We start from the raw sequence: 13,465 nt of genomic DNA, 5'->3' as shown, positions 1-13,465 counted from the left end.
CATTATGAGAAACACCCACAGGAAACGCTGGGCTACATTCTGAAATGACAGACCTAGAAATAGTAGTAGGAATTAAACAAACAACAGAAAAGTCATAAAAGAAATAGACTGTTCAGGATAAAGGGCATGTGAGACATGGAGATGAAGGACCTCTGAAATTTCATGCCAGCAAGCACCACCACCCATGCTCTTTTCAATTATTAAGAAGTTAATGTCTCCACCCACACATCCCGTTTAGGAGGGAAGCAAGCAACGGAAGGCCTAAGAAAAGGGGAAGCTGAAGGAAGAAGCCCCTACACTCCACCCACAAGAGGCCAAGTACACCCAATGCTACACGTCCCTTGCAGACAGCACTCAGTCTAGGCCAAGGGAGACACACAAAGTGATCCAGAAAATCCACGCTCTCTAGGATTAAAACCTTCTAGCTCTAAGAGGCACCTTATAGCTCCCAAGCACAGTAGCTCCTTTTATCTCTCTAATCAAAGGCATCAGGCATAGAACCCACTTGCAAAAGAGCTCTGAAGCTCACTAGGATTTAACTTAAAATATCTGCAGGGGAGAAGGGAGGATCTCAAGTGGGAGAACAGAAGAAAAGGCGTATAGAAAAAAATGACAAACGTCACCCAAGCTATTCAAGTTGTCTTTGCTCAGCAAGGCACAATTTAATGAACAGATGGACTGGAGCACTGGCTTCACTAGATCTAAAAGACTCCTAATCTCACGCTTCAGAACAAGGAATAGGTGCTGAAAAATTAGTGACAGGCTGGCGAGATCTGCCAACATAGAGCCCTTCGGTACACAGCACCGCAGAGTTCTCCGTAAAGGAACGATGCTTGGAAAGGAAGCCACCCCTATGTACATTTGCTTAGCTGACATTTCTCCCTCACCTCTCCATTTTAATTAATTCTTTAAATTATGAAATATTAATATAAATACAGAAGACATTTAAGCACCTATGTACACTTAAAAAAATGAGCAAACTGAATAACCACCACCCAAGTGAAGAACTAGAACATGCTAGATCCTAAGCTCCCTTCTGTGCCCCACTCTACTTGTAGCCCCTTCCCCGCCGCCATTATGACCACCCCTCCCTTACTTTCCTGTACAGTTTTACCATCTAGGTATACATCTCTACACAATGTAGCTTCATTTTTCCTATTTCCGAACTCTCTCTAAAGTGAGTCTACTGTGTGTGCCCATATGTCACTTGCTTCTTTTGCCCTTTGTTTTTTGTTTCTGTTTTGGGTTTTTGTTGATGTTGTTTTGGTGAAACTCATACATGTTGATGTAAAACACCTGTTTATTCACTTTCATGGCTATATATTTCATTGTATGAATAGAACATATTTATCCAATCTACTACCTTCTTACAGAACTCTGTCCAACAAATATACACATTCCAATTAAAAAAAAATAGCGTTCTGATGAATGCCTCAGTATCACCAATACCTGAAGCACATACCTTGGTCTAAATGGCTCTTCCTTGGCTATACCAGGACACATATAATAAATGATGGTCTTCTTTATATATGGCAAGTCCTGCTCTTCATGTATATCCTTTCTGATCAAGTGTCACCAGTCACCAGCAATTAAACTCTATAGCTTCCAACCAGACAGCCTTTCTAACTGCCTCTCCTGAGAACCCATGCCCTGGGCATCATCCCTGGGAACTGACACTCTAAAAGAGACAAGCTCTCAAAGTGAAGCCAGGAAAGAACAGGTATCCTAGAGCACAGGATGTCTGGGGTTCCTGAAATGAGAAGCACCAAAGGAAGTAAAGGAAAAGAGTCTGCATCTGATTCATGTATAGTCAATTCGTCATAATCAGGAGAATAGCACATTGCAGAGTACCTGTACTTGAAATCACTGACGCACAAATTCCAAATGGGGCTGAGGAGAGCCAAACTACATCCAGCATACAAACCAGAGCATCTGTCCCCAATGCCTGCACCTCAGTTTTAGTCAACTTTTCACGAAAAGTAATAAAGTACTCCCAGGAGACCTAGTGCTTCTCAGTAAGCCCAGCTGGAAAAGCTAAGGCCCACGTATGAGAAAACCCACCTTGGTTGATCAAGGTTAAACCCTGATGAGTGAGCAATGACCCACGCTAGGAAAAAAAAAAAAGTCCTGATTTCTCAAGTCTGACCAAAAACCAAACAAAATAAAAAAATAAAAAAATAAAACCAACAAAACAAAACAAAACAAACACACACCACACTGAAAAGCTCAAGAACAGAATGACTGATGAGAAGAACCCTCCTTTGTCCCCTAAATATCAGAAAGGTGCTATCTCTAATGCCTCTACTGAATAACCTAGGTCCCCGGGAGACAATAGGTCTATAACTATTACCCTGGCAAACAACTTGTGCATAGGAATTTTGCAAAACTTCCTTTGTACCTCTTCCCCTCTCCCTGAATGCTATTCTGAAGACTGCTGTCAGAACATCTCTGCATTATTGCACCAAATATGCCATTCAGACAATAGTCAATGCTTGGATCAATACTAGAGAGAGAAGACTTTTACTTTACAGGTTGCTTGACACCTTTTATACTCTGGGTATACAAATTCAAGCAGCAGGCACCAATTCAACCTCCTAAGCAACAAGAATAGATATTCATCGTGGGAGACATTGCCATTCCTATCCCCCCAGGAGGAAAAGGCTGACACGTGTACATCTCTCCAGTAAAACTTGCTCCCCCTCATTTAGGCATGGCCTTGGTAGAAAAGTAGGAAAAGACCATCTGCAGACCATTAAGAAAGAAGAGACCTATCTATAAGAGAGGAACTAGTTTCCTTCCTACTATTTATAGAACTGAAATAGTTCAACACACACTACACCTCCTTCTTGCTATCTCCATTTCTCCTTCTAAGAATTGTTAAACTCCTTTCACCTGCCTCATTTGCCAATAGTCTTTACTCAACTTCTTCCTCAATAAAAATATATTAATGGCCTTCTCTTATCCAACGTTCTTCACCAAATAAAGCCAAGGAGAAGTAGCTCCATTGGAAAAAAATTTAAAAAGACCAAGGTTTATATATCAAATTTAAACTGTATCTCCTATAGCACCAAAACAAGTCATTTTTTTCCTCTGTGAAAGACCTGACATCTAAGCGGATTAATTTTTAAAATTTTATTCATTGACTGATTCATTTATTCATTGGTTAATTCAATGCAAATATGAGTGCCTACTATGTGCCAGGTATCGTTCCAGGCTAGTGGCATACTCAGTGAAATATAACAGACCAAAAAATCTTCTCTTAGAGAGCGGACATCCTAGTAGGGGGAGACAAACAATAAACATAACAAGTAAGTAAAATACATTGTTAGTTTATCAGAATTTTAATTTCAGAAGAATAAGGTTAAGATTGAGAGGAAACTGTCACGGATAATTGTTCTGCCAAAGCTGTACTGATTCACGTTGCAAACTTTCATGGATGCAGTAATTATCCTTAATTGCTAATTTATAGGGCATAGAAAGCAAGTCATATGGTAACTGCTTTATCCAATTATATTAATAAAATGACATATTCTAGAAAAATGATCTTAGCCCTACCTGATACAGCAGGAGGTTTGTGAAAACAGCTGTCACAATGAATCAGTTTGATTGAGATAATGGATTAGACATTTCTCGGCTCTGCCAATAAAGGCTGCAAAGGGACGTGGTGTGATTCAGAGGACCTGGCTTCAGGGCATAAGTTGGACAGTGACAAAGGCTGAGACAAGCCAGCTGAGAAGGAAAATGGGAACTCAAACTGTTCACACCCACATACAGGTTTATTGGGAGAGTTACCTAACGTCAAACGCTTTATGGGCAGCCACTAACATGTTGCCCAGCAACAGAACACGACATTAAATCTTCACTAGACCCTGACAATTTGGCGCACATAAGTCTTAAACCCCCAGACCACAGACATGAGGAAGACAGAAAACTTATAGAAAACCCTAGTCATGCTACACTTAGCATGTATACTGGTTAAGAAGGTGATGGTACAGAAATCCATTTAAGTATATCAGTAAAGCCAGTATTTTTTCCATAGTACCAAGAATAAAAATCATCTTGGCCTGAGAATGGAATCTTATTAGCTGAGAGCATCTCATTAAGCTCTGCAAGAAGAACTAGCTTAACATATATATCTGCCTGTTAAGATTCAAGAGAAATATCTTAGCAACACCTGCCAATATGAAGACCTAATATAAAGAATAAGGGCAGCCACCTGATGAACACTAACATGTTCCCAAAAGGCCTGAAATAAACCCTGATGTTTACAGCCAAATGACTTTCAAAAAGGGTGCCAAGATAATTCAGTGGGAAAAGAATCTTTTCAACAAAAATGGGCTAGAAAACTGAATATCCACATACAAAATAATGAAGTTGGACCTCTACTTCATACCACATACAAAACTTAGCTCAGAAAGTATCCAACTTTAAGAGTTAAACTATAAAACCCTTAGAAGAAAATGCAGGTATAAATCTTCACGACCTTGGATTTGGTAATGATTTCTAAGATAAGACACCACCTTACAAAGCACAAGTAACCAAAAACAAGATAAAATGGCCGTCAAAATTAAAACAGTGACTCAGGGGCGCCTCGGTGGCTCAATCCATTAAGCGTCCAACTCTCGATATCGGCTCAGGTCAAGATCCCAGGGTCATGGAATCAAGCCCTGCAATGAGCTCTGTGCAGAGCATGATGAACCTGCTTGAGATTTTCTTTCTCTCTCTCTCTCTCTCTCTCTCTCTCTCTCTCTCTCCTGACTCACTCTCTCTTTCTCTCTCTCTCTCCCCCTCCCAATACCCCTCTCCACCGCTGGCATGCTCTTTAAAAAAAACACAAAAAACAGTGACTCAGGGACACTATAAAGACAGTGAAAAGACAACATTTACAAAACATGTCTGATAGGGGTCTAGTACCTAGAATAAGGAAATACTGTAACTCAATTTAAAAAACAAAGCAATTACGGGGCGCCTGGGTGGCGCAGTCGGTTAAGCGTCCGACTTCAGCCAGGTCACGATCTCGCGGTCCGTGAGTTCGAGCCCCGCGTCGGGCTCTGGGCTGATGGCTCAGAGCCTGGAGCCTGTTTCCGATTCTGTGTCTCCCTCTCTCTCTGCCCCTCCCCCGTTCATGCTCTGTCTCTCTCTGTCCCAAAAATAAATAAACGTTGAAAAAAAAAAAATTTTTTTTAAATAAAAAAAAAAACAAAGCAATTGGGACGCCTGGGTGGCTCAGTCGGCTAAGCATCCGACTTCGGCTCAGGTCATGATCTCACAGTCCGTGGGTTCGAGCCTCGCATCAGGTTCTGTGCTGACAGCTCAGAGCCTGGAGCCTGTTTCAGATTCTGTGTCTCCCTCTTTCTCTGACCCTCCCCTGCTCATGCTCTCTCTCTCTCTGTCTCAAAAATAAATAAACGTTAAAAAAATTTTTGTTTTTAAATAAATAAAAAAATAAATAAAAAACGACACAATTAAAAATGGGGAAGGGGTCGGGGCGCCTGGGTGGCGCAGTCGGTTAAGTATCCGACTTCAGCCAGGTCACGATCTCGCGGTCCGCAAGTTCGAGCCCCGCGTCGGGCTCTGGGCTGATGGCTCAGAGCCTGGAGCCTGTTTCCGATTCTGTGTCTCCCTCTCTCTCTGCCCCTCCCCCGTTCATGCTCTGTCTCTCTCTGTCCCAAAAATAAATAAACGTTGAAAAAAAAAAAATTTTTTTTAAATAAAAAAAAAACAAAGCAATTGGGACGCCTGGGTGGCTCAGTCGGCTAAGCATCCGACTTCGGCTCAGGTCATGATCTCACAGTCCGTGGGTTCGAGCCTCGCATCAGGTTCTGTGCTGACAGCTCAGAGCCTGGAGCCTGTTTCAGATTCTGTGTCTCCCTCTTTCTCTGACCCTCCCCTGCTCATGCTCTCTCTCTCTCTGTCTCAAAAATAAACGTTAAAAAAATTTTTGTTTTTAAATAAATAAAAAAATAAATAAAAAACGACACAATTAAAAATGGGGAAGGGGTCGGGGCGCCTGGGTGGCGCAGTCGGTTAAGCGTCCGACTTCAGCCAGGTCACGATCTCGCGGTCTGTGAGTTCGAGCCCCGCGTCGGGCTCTGGGCTGATGGCTCAGAGCCTGGAGCCTGTTTCCGATTCTGTGTCTCCCTCTCTCTCTGCCCCTCCCCCGTTCATGCTCTGTCTCTCTCTGTCCCAAAAATAAATAAACGTTGAAAAAAAAAAATTTTTTTTTAAATAAAAAAAAAACAAAGCAATTGGGACGCCTGGGTGGCTCAGTCGGCTAAGCATCCGACTTCGGCTCAGGTCATGATCTCACAGTCCGTGGGTTCGAGCCTCGCATCAGGTTCTGTGCTGACAGCTCAGAGCCTGGAGCCTGTTTCAGATTCTGTGTCTCCCTCTTTCTCTGACCCTCCCCTGCTCATGCTCTCTCTCTCTCTGTCTCAAAAATAAATAAACGTTAAAAAAATTTTTGTTTTTAAATAAATAAAAAAATAAATAAAAAACGACACAATTAAAAATGGGGAAGGGGTCGGGGCGCCTGGGTGGCGCAGTCGGTTAAGTATCCGACTTCAGCCAGGTCACGATCTCGCGGTCCGCAAGTTCGAGCCCCGCGTCGGGCTCTGGGCTGATGGCTCAGAGCCTGGAGCCTGTTTCCGATTCTGTGTCTCCCTCTCTCTCTGCCCCTCCCCCGTTCATGCTCTGTCTCTCTCTGTCCCAAAAATAAATAAACGTTAAAAAAAAAAAAAAAAATTAAAAAAAAAAAAATGGGGAAGGGGTGCCTGGGTGGCTCAGTCGGTTAAGTGTAGGACTCTTGATTTCAGCTCATGTCATGATCTCACAGTTCATGAGAGCCCCACATCAGGCTCCATGCAGAGCCTGCTTGGAGTTTTCTCTCTGCCTCTTTCTGCCCCTCCCCTGCTCACACTCTCTCGAACTTTAAAAAAAGTGGGGAAAAGATAGGAATATGTTTACCCAAAGATATACAAATGGCCAGTAAGTACATGGAAATGCAAATCAAAGCCACAATGACATATCACTTCACAGCCACTAGGAAAGCTATAAGCAATAAGAGAGACAATAGTAAGTGTTGGCAAGGATGTGGAGAAATTAGATCCCTCATACGTTGTTGGTGATGCAGTCATTTTGGAAAACAGCCTGGCAGTGCCTTAAAAGTTAAACAAAGCATTAGCACAGGACCCAGCAATTCCACTCCTAGGTATATACCCAAGAGAATAAAATATGTCCACACAAAAACTTGTACACAAATGTTCATTACAATGTTGTTCATAATAGCCAAGAAGAGTGGAAAATAACCCAAATGTTCATCAAGTGATGAACGGATAAATAAAATGTGGCCTATCCATAAAAATGGAGTATTATTTGGAAATAAGAAGTGAAGTACTGATTGATACTGCAACATGAATGAACCTTGAAAACATTACAATAAGTGAAAGAAGCCCGACGGAAACAGCTACACCCTTAATGATTTCATTTCTATGAAATGTCCAGAATAGGCAAATCCATAGGCAGAAAGTAGACTGGTGGTTCCCAAAGACTGGAGGGAGGGGAGCAGATGGGTTTAGGGTTTCTTTCTCTTTTCAGTACTGAAGAAAATGTTCTAGAATTAGACAATGGTGAACGTTGTATAAATACAGGAAAAGCCACTGAATTGTATGCTTTAAAAGGGTGAATTTTATGGTATGTGAATTTATTTCTAAAGAAAAAACTTTTTTAACATCCAACATGGAAGCACAAAAACTTGAGGATATAAAACATATACTTCACTACAGAGGATTGCCATATCTAGCAGGAAGGTTAGGTGCTTAGCTGAACAACCCTAACAAAAAAATGTTTTAAAAAAGGCAGTTGACTCAGTAGCAAAAGCCAGCCATGGTGACTCACCAAAGAATGGAGGGCCACTGTAAACTTTCCAGTCCTCTAGAAATAACAAGGTAGAAGTGACAGGAAGGAAGCAGGACTTCAGCAAAATCTACAAAGCTCAAAAATGATGAAAATGGCTGAAAACAATAGAAGCTTTTTCTGAGAAACCACACAGCAATGAGAATGCACTCCTTTCCCTCTGTGGCACAGAAAGAAGAATGAGGAAAGTCACTGGGCTGAAAGATCCACAGTGCCATCTGGAAGCATGCAACTGCCACAACCCAGGTTGCACGTGCAGGGGCTGTATGTCAGAGTGACAGAGAAGCAGGCCAGGGACCCTTCCCTGGACAAGAAATCTTCTCTACCTGAAAATACCATCAGGGGATCAAGAAGAAGCTGTTGTGGATGGGGTAGGAAAGCTTTTATTAAATACATTTTCATGAAGCAAAAAACTATTAAAAAAAAACAGGATTGGGGCGCCTGGGTGGTTCAGTCGGTTAGGCCGCCGACTTCGGCTCAGGTCATGATCTCGCGGTCCGTGAGTTCGAGCCCCGCGTCGGGCTCTGTGCTGACAGCTCAGAGCCTGGAGCCTGTTTCAGATTCTGTGTCTCCCTCTCTCTGACCCTCCCCTGTTCATGCTCTGTCTCTCCCTGTCTCAAAAATAAATAAACGGTAAAAAAAAATAAAATAAAAAAAAAAACAGGATTAAAGTAAGAGTAACTAAAGAGAAATTAAATTGTGGAAAATTTCGGAAAAAGTGTATCAGGAAAAAACTTCTTGGCAGCCAGCACCGTTGCCTCCACAAGAAGAATCATCTCTTGAAAATTAAAAAGTCATTGAGACAAAGAGCAAGCAATCCCAAAAGAACATAAGCTGTGTGGTCTGGGAGGTCTTTCCCAGAATACTCACCAACACAGCCAGCTTTTTCTTTCTTTTTCTGGCAACAGCAAGAGGCAAACCTAAATTAGAGGGCCAGCAATCAAACACAATGAACTGGAAGCCCCTGGACTCATGGCAGGCCATTTCAGTTGCTGCAGGCGCACCAGCTCATCCAGCAGAGATGAGTGTAAGTAAGCAGCTGCTCCAGGGGCCAGTTATACCACAAGGTCCTCAGTTTGAAATCTGGGGAGTTTAGATCTCAGAGGGACCAGAAGGGTCATCTACAGAGAGAGGGCCACTAAGAGAAGATCTCATCCAGGCCCTTTTATTTTAGAGGTGAAAATCTGCAAGCAAAACAAGTAAAATGACTTTTGCTTACAATAAAGTATTGACGGCCGAGCAAGGACTAGACATAAAGTCCCCCAATCCTGATGTTCCACCATGCTGCATGTAGAAACAAGCTTGGGGGGGGGGGGGCGGGGGGGCTGACGTCTATTAAAACGGTATCTGAAGTTACCTACTGGTTAGATCTTTTTCCCAAGTAAAAGCTCCATTTTTATGTGTCAGCAGAGCAGGTGTCAAAGACTAAGCAAGTAAAGCTTCCATGAGCTTACTGCTCCAAATCAAACCAACACTTGTTAAATACCACCATATGCAACGCAAGCAGAGACTTAAGAGTCTAATATTACAAAAGAACACCCAAAAAAGAAGCACAAAGGAAGAAAACTCCAGAATGATAAAAACAGGATTGGCAAACTACAGCCCACTGGCCAAATCCATCCCACTGCCTGCTTTTGTACAACCCAAGAGCTAAAAATGGTTTTTACATTTTTAAATGGCTGGGGGAAAAAAAATCAAAAGGGTATTATGTAACATATGAAAAGAGTATGAAATTCAAATTTCAGTGTCCATAAATAAAGTTTTATTGGAACATGGCCAAGATCATTTATTTACATAATTGTCTATGGCTGCTTTCACACTGGAACAGCAGAGTTGAGTAGCTTCAACAGAGACCGTATGGCCTGCAAAGCCTAAAATATTTACTACCTGGCCCTTTACAGAGTCACTTTGCCAACCTCTTATATATTATGACATGACAAGGAAAGGAGATAAAAACTAGTGTTATGGAAGTCTAAATAGCAAGTGCACAGCAAAAATAAATTCAGGACTACCACTTCAAGTTATACAAACTGCTCCTTTTTGAAATCAGAGAAGAACAGAGGTATATGACAATAAAAATTTAGTTTCAGAGTCAAAGCAGTGTCAGTGGTTAATTGGCTCTGTAAGCCTCAGTTTCCTCATTTATAAATGTTCACAAAACATGTAAGAATACCCACGAGAGTTGTTACGAAACCTAAACGAGAATAAAAGCACTGAGCACAGAGGCTGGTCAAAAGACCCAATACATAACGCCAATATTGTTATAAGAAATGGCTCAAGGGGCACCTGAATGGGTCATTCAGTTAAGTGGCAGACTCTTGATTTCGGCTCAGGTCATGATCTTGTGGCTCGTGAGATGGAGCCCCATACTGGGCTCCACGCTGACAGCTGACAACACGCAGAGCACCTGCTTCTGATTATCTCTCTCCCTCTCTCTCTCTGCTCCTCCCCAACTTGTGCCCACTCACTCTCAAAATAAACAAACAAAAAAGAGGGGAGCCTGGGTGGCTCAGTCAGTTAAGCATCAGACTCTTGATTTTGGCTCAGGTCATGATCTCACGGTTCATGGGTTGGGAGCCCACGTTGGGCTCTGCGCTGACAGTGAAGAGCCTGCTTGGGATTCTCTCTCTGCTCCTCCTGTGCATGCTCTCCCTCTCTCTCAAAATAAATAAACTTTTAAAAACATTATTTAAAAAAAAAAAGAAGAAGGGGCGCCTGGGTGGCGCAGTCGGTTAAGCGTCCGACTTCAGCCAGGTCACGATCTCGCGGTCCGTGAGTTCGAGCCCCGCGTCGGGCTCTGGGCTGATGGCTCAGGGCCTGGAGCCGGTTTCCGATTCTGTGTCTCCCTCTCTCTCTGACCCTCCCCCGTTCATGCTCTGTCTCTCTCTGTCCCAAAAATGAATAAATGTTGAAAAAAAAAAAATTAAAAAAAAAAAAAAAAAAAAAAAAAGAAGAAAACAGCTCAGACTGTAGTCACAAGTAAAGACTGTAAGAGTATGTACAATAGAAAAAGGTGGACATTTCCTCCAGGAGTATAAAAGGAGGTATCAAAATCATGGAAATTCTCCCACAACTGAATTCAGTCAAAAAGGATTAAATAGTGGCTACACTGAGACACAGGGGATGCTTCCACGACAGCAAGTTTATTGAAGTGGTGACAATGAGACCTGTAACACTTCCTGCTAGGCTCATGAAGCAGAGTGGAAGTAACAAAACTTTTCAATACCAGAAGGAACTAAAGAATAATAATTTTAGATCATTTGCCAAAATAGCAATCAATGTACTTCCTACAATTTTACTTCTAGGGCCATAAAGTAAAGGAACTGGATCACAAAGATTACAGGTGGGGTATATCTGAAGAACGTCCATATGCAAGTGGAGATCAAAGAAGCCGAACTGAAAGAACCCTGGGCTGACAGTGACAACCATGGATTGATTCTTTTCAAAAGGGCTATTTTGAAGATTATGATTCTGACTTTGGAGGAACTGCAGGGGTTGGCACTGGAAGGAATCACATGTAAAATTCCTTAAGTAATAATTTATTGACTTAAAGAAGTGAACAAGTCTGTGCTCAAAAACTTCCAATGTTATTACTATTAAATTCGTATTATTTATATGTTAAAAAAAGGATTAAATAACCCATAATCTACCTTCCCCATTTGCCAGCTAAGATACCCCCTCCCTAGAGAGGTAAATGTTATGTGTTCGTCAGAACTTTTGTCCTCAAAGGTAATGTTAAGTATCATATCTTATGTCTGCACTGAACTTAATCCCTGACAAAGAGTGGTGGCGATCAAAGCCTCAGGTGACCATGAACTGTGAAATCAGTCTTGAGTCTGAAAACAAATTCAAGTAAAAACCATTCCAAGCACTGTGATGTTCCCTCCTGTATAAATAAATGAGGGCAATACTATGACCACCGTCTTCTCTGGATTGTAAGGATTACTAAGTGAGACGCCTCACGGCACCTGACTCCTAGCAGGTACTCAGTAACGCTAAGGGCACATTGGTCTCTCTTCTCTTCCCTTGCCTTCCCTTGCCTTCCCTTGCCTTCCCTTGCCTTGCCTTCCCTTGCCTTCCCTTGCCTTCCCTTCCCTTCCCTTGCCTTCCCTTCCTTCCTATCCTCCACCCCCTCTGCATCCTCACAACCATGCTCTGAGGAAGCAGAGCAGGCACCATTCTCCTCACTTTCTGAGGAAATGGTGGCACTTATACGATGGCATCAGAGCTAGGACACACGTCTTCCCAGCACATTTCCAATAAACCCCAAATACTAAATATATGTGAAATGGGAGTCAAAAATTGGTGGCAGAGGGCAAAATAGGTGAAGAGAGTCAAAAGGTACAAACTTCTAATTATAAAACAAAGTAAGTCGTGGAGATGCAATGCACAGCACGGCAACTACTGTATTGCATATTTGAAAGGTGCAAAGACAGCTTAAAAGATCTCATCACAAGAAAAAAAAATCTGTAACTATGTACGGTGACAGATTCTAACTAGCCTTATTGTGAACATTTTATATATCCAACTGTTATGCCGTACAACCGAAACTAATATATATACTAATATATAGCTTACATAAAACACCAAGGTTGTAACTTCTGCACAAATAAAGCCTCACCATGAAGGAACTGACTCAATCTCCAGGAAGCCTGTACCAGGATGTACCCAGGATGATGGTCCTCTGCAGAGCCAAGTTCTCACTACTCAATGCTGAGCCCCGCTGTTGTCAAGGATCCAGAGATCGAGACACAGTTATGCAGAAATAAGAGAACTCAGGAAGAACTGTATGTCAGGCAAATGTGTCATTTCAGAGAAATCCATTTCAGTTGTCAAAAGAAAATCTCAAAGTGGGCAACAGTCACGTGCGAAAATTACCAAAGAAAGAAGCAAAAATTGACTTCAGAACATAAAAGATTATCACTTAAAGGATTCTGACCCCTCTACCAAATGCTTAAGGTCAAGTACTCACACTATATTAAAGATGAAAAATTACTGTAGTGAGCAGGGCTTTTTGTTGCAGATTTTGCTGTTTAAATTTATTTTTTCTTATTTTTATTTTGAGGGAGAGAGAGAGAGAGTGCACAAGCACGGAAGGGGCAGAGGGAGAGAGAAACCCAAGCAGGCTGCACACTCAGCACACAGCCCAACACGGGGCTCGATCCCACAAACCATGAGATCACGACCTGAGCTGAAATCAAGAGTCAGACGCTAACCCAACTGAGACACCCAGGCACCCCTAAAATGCTTTGGAATCACAGAATTGAAACCTTCTCTAAGCACACAGTTCAAAAAGGCTATCACACCCAAAAAGGATCTTGGGTTTTAAAGAGAGTCCCTCTTTCTTCCTATGCTAGTTATCTGGTGGGAATTTTAAAAATTTACATATGTGGTCTAATTAGGTTGTATAGTCAGGAAAGCCAGAAGCTCCTCAACGTCTCTAAAGTTTTAAGGAAAAACTGATGGAAGTTCAGTTACAATAATTAAGAACATTCTGTAAGAGAGGAGAGCACCATCCACATTTTTGGTTTCAGTGAAGCCTTGGAATCTT

At 42.1% G+C, this 13,465-nt stretch overlaps 1 protein-coding gene and 1 non-coding gene across 2 annotated transcripts in view; one reads left to right on the top strand and one right to left on the bottom strand.

Annotated features, from left to right (window-relative positions):
• Window positions 1–13,465, bottom strand: part of SND1 (staphylococcal nuclease and tudor domain containing 1) — a 427,290-nt gene that overhangs the window by 395,870 nt on the left and 17,955 nt on the right. The gene's annotated exons all lie outside the window — the stretch shown is intronic.
• Window positions 10,980–11,092, top strand: LOC123607788. Its single transcript, XR_006716926.1, has one exon. It is a non-coding gene; the product is annotated as a small nucleolar RNA SNORA1 (small nucleolar RNA).

Source organism: Leopardus geoffroyi, chromosome A2 (genome assembly GCF_018350155.1).
Source record: "Leopardus geoffroyi isolate Oge1 chromosome A2, O.geoffroyi_Oge1_pat1.0, whole genome shotgun sequence".
Classification (NCBI taxonomy): Eukaryota; Metazoa; Chordata; class Mammalia; order Carnivora; family Felidae; genus Leopardus; species Leopardus geoffroyi.
Note: the sequence above shows the minus strand (reverse complement) of the source record. Positions and strands in the feature narration are given on the sequence as shown.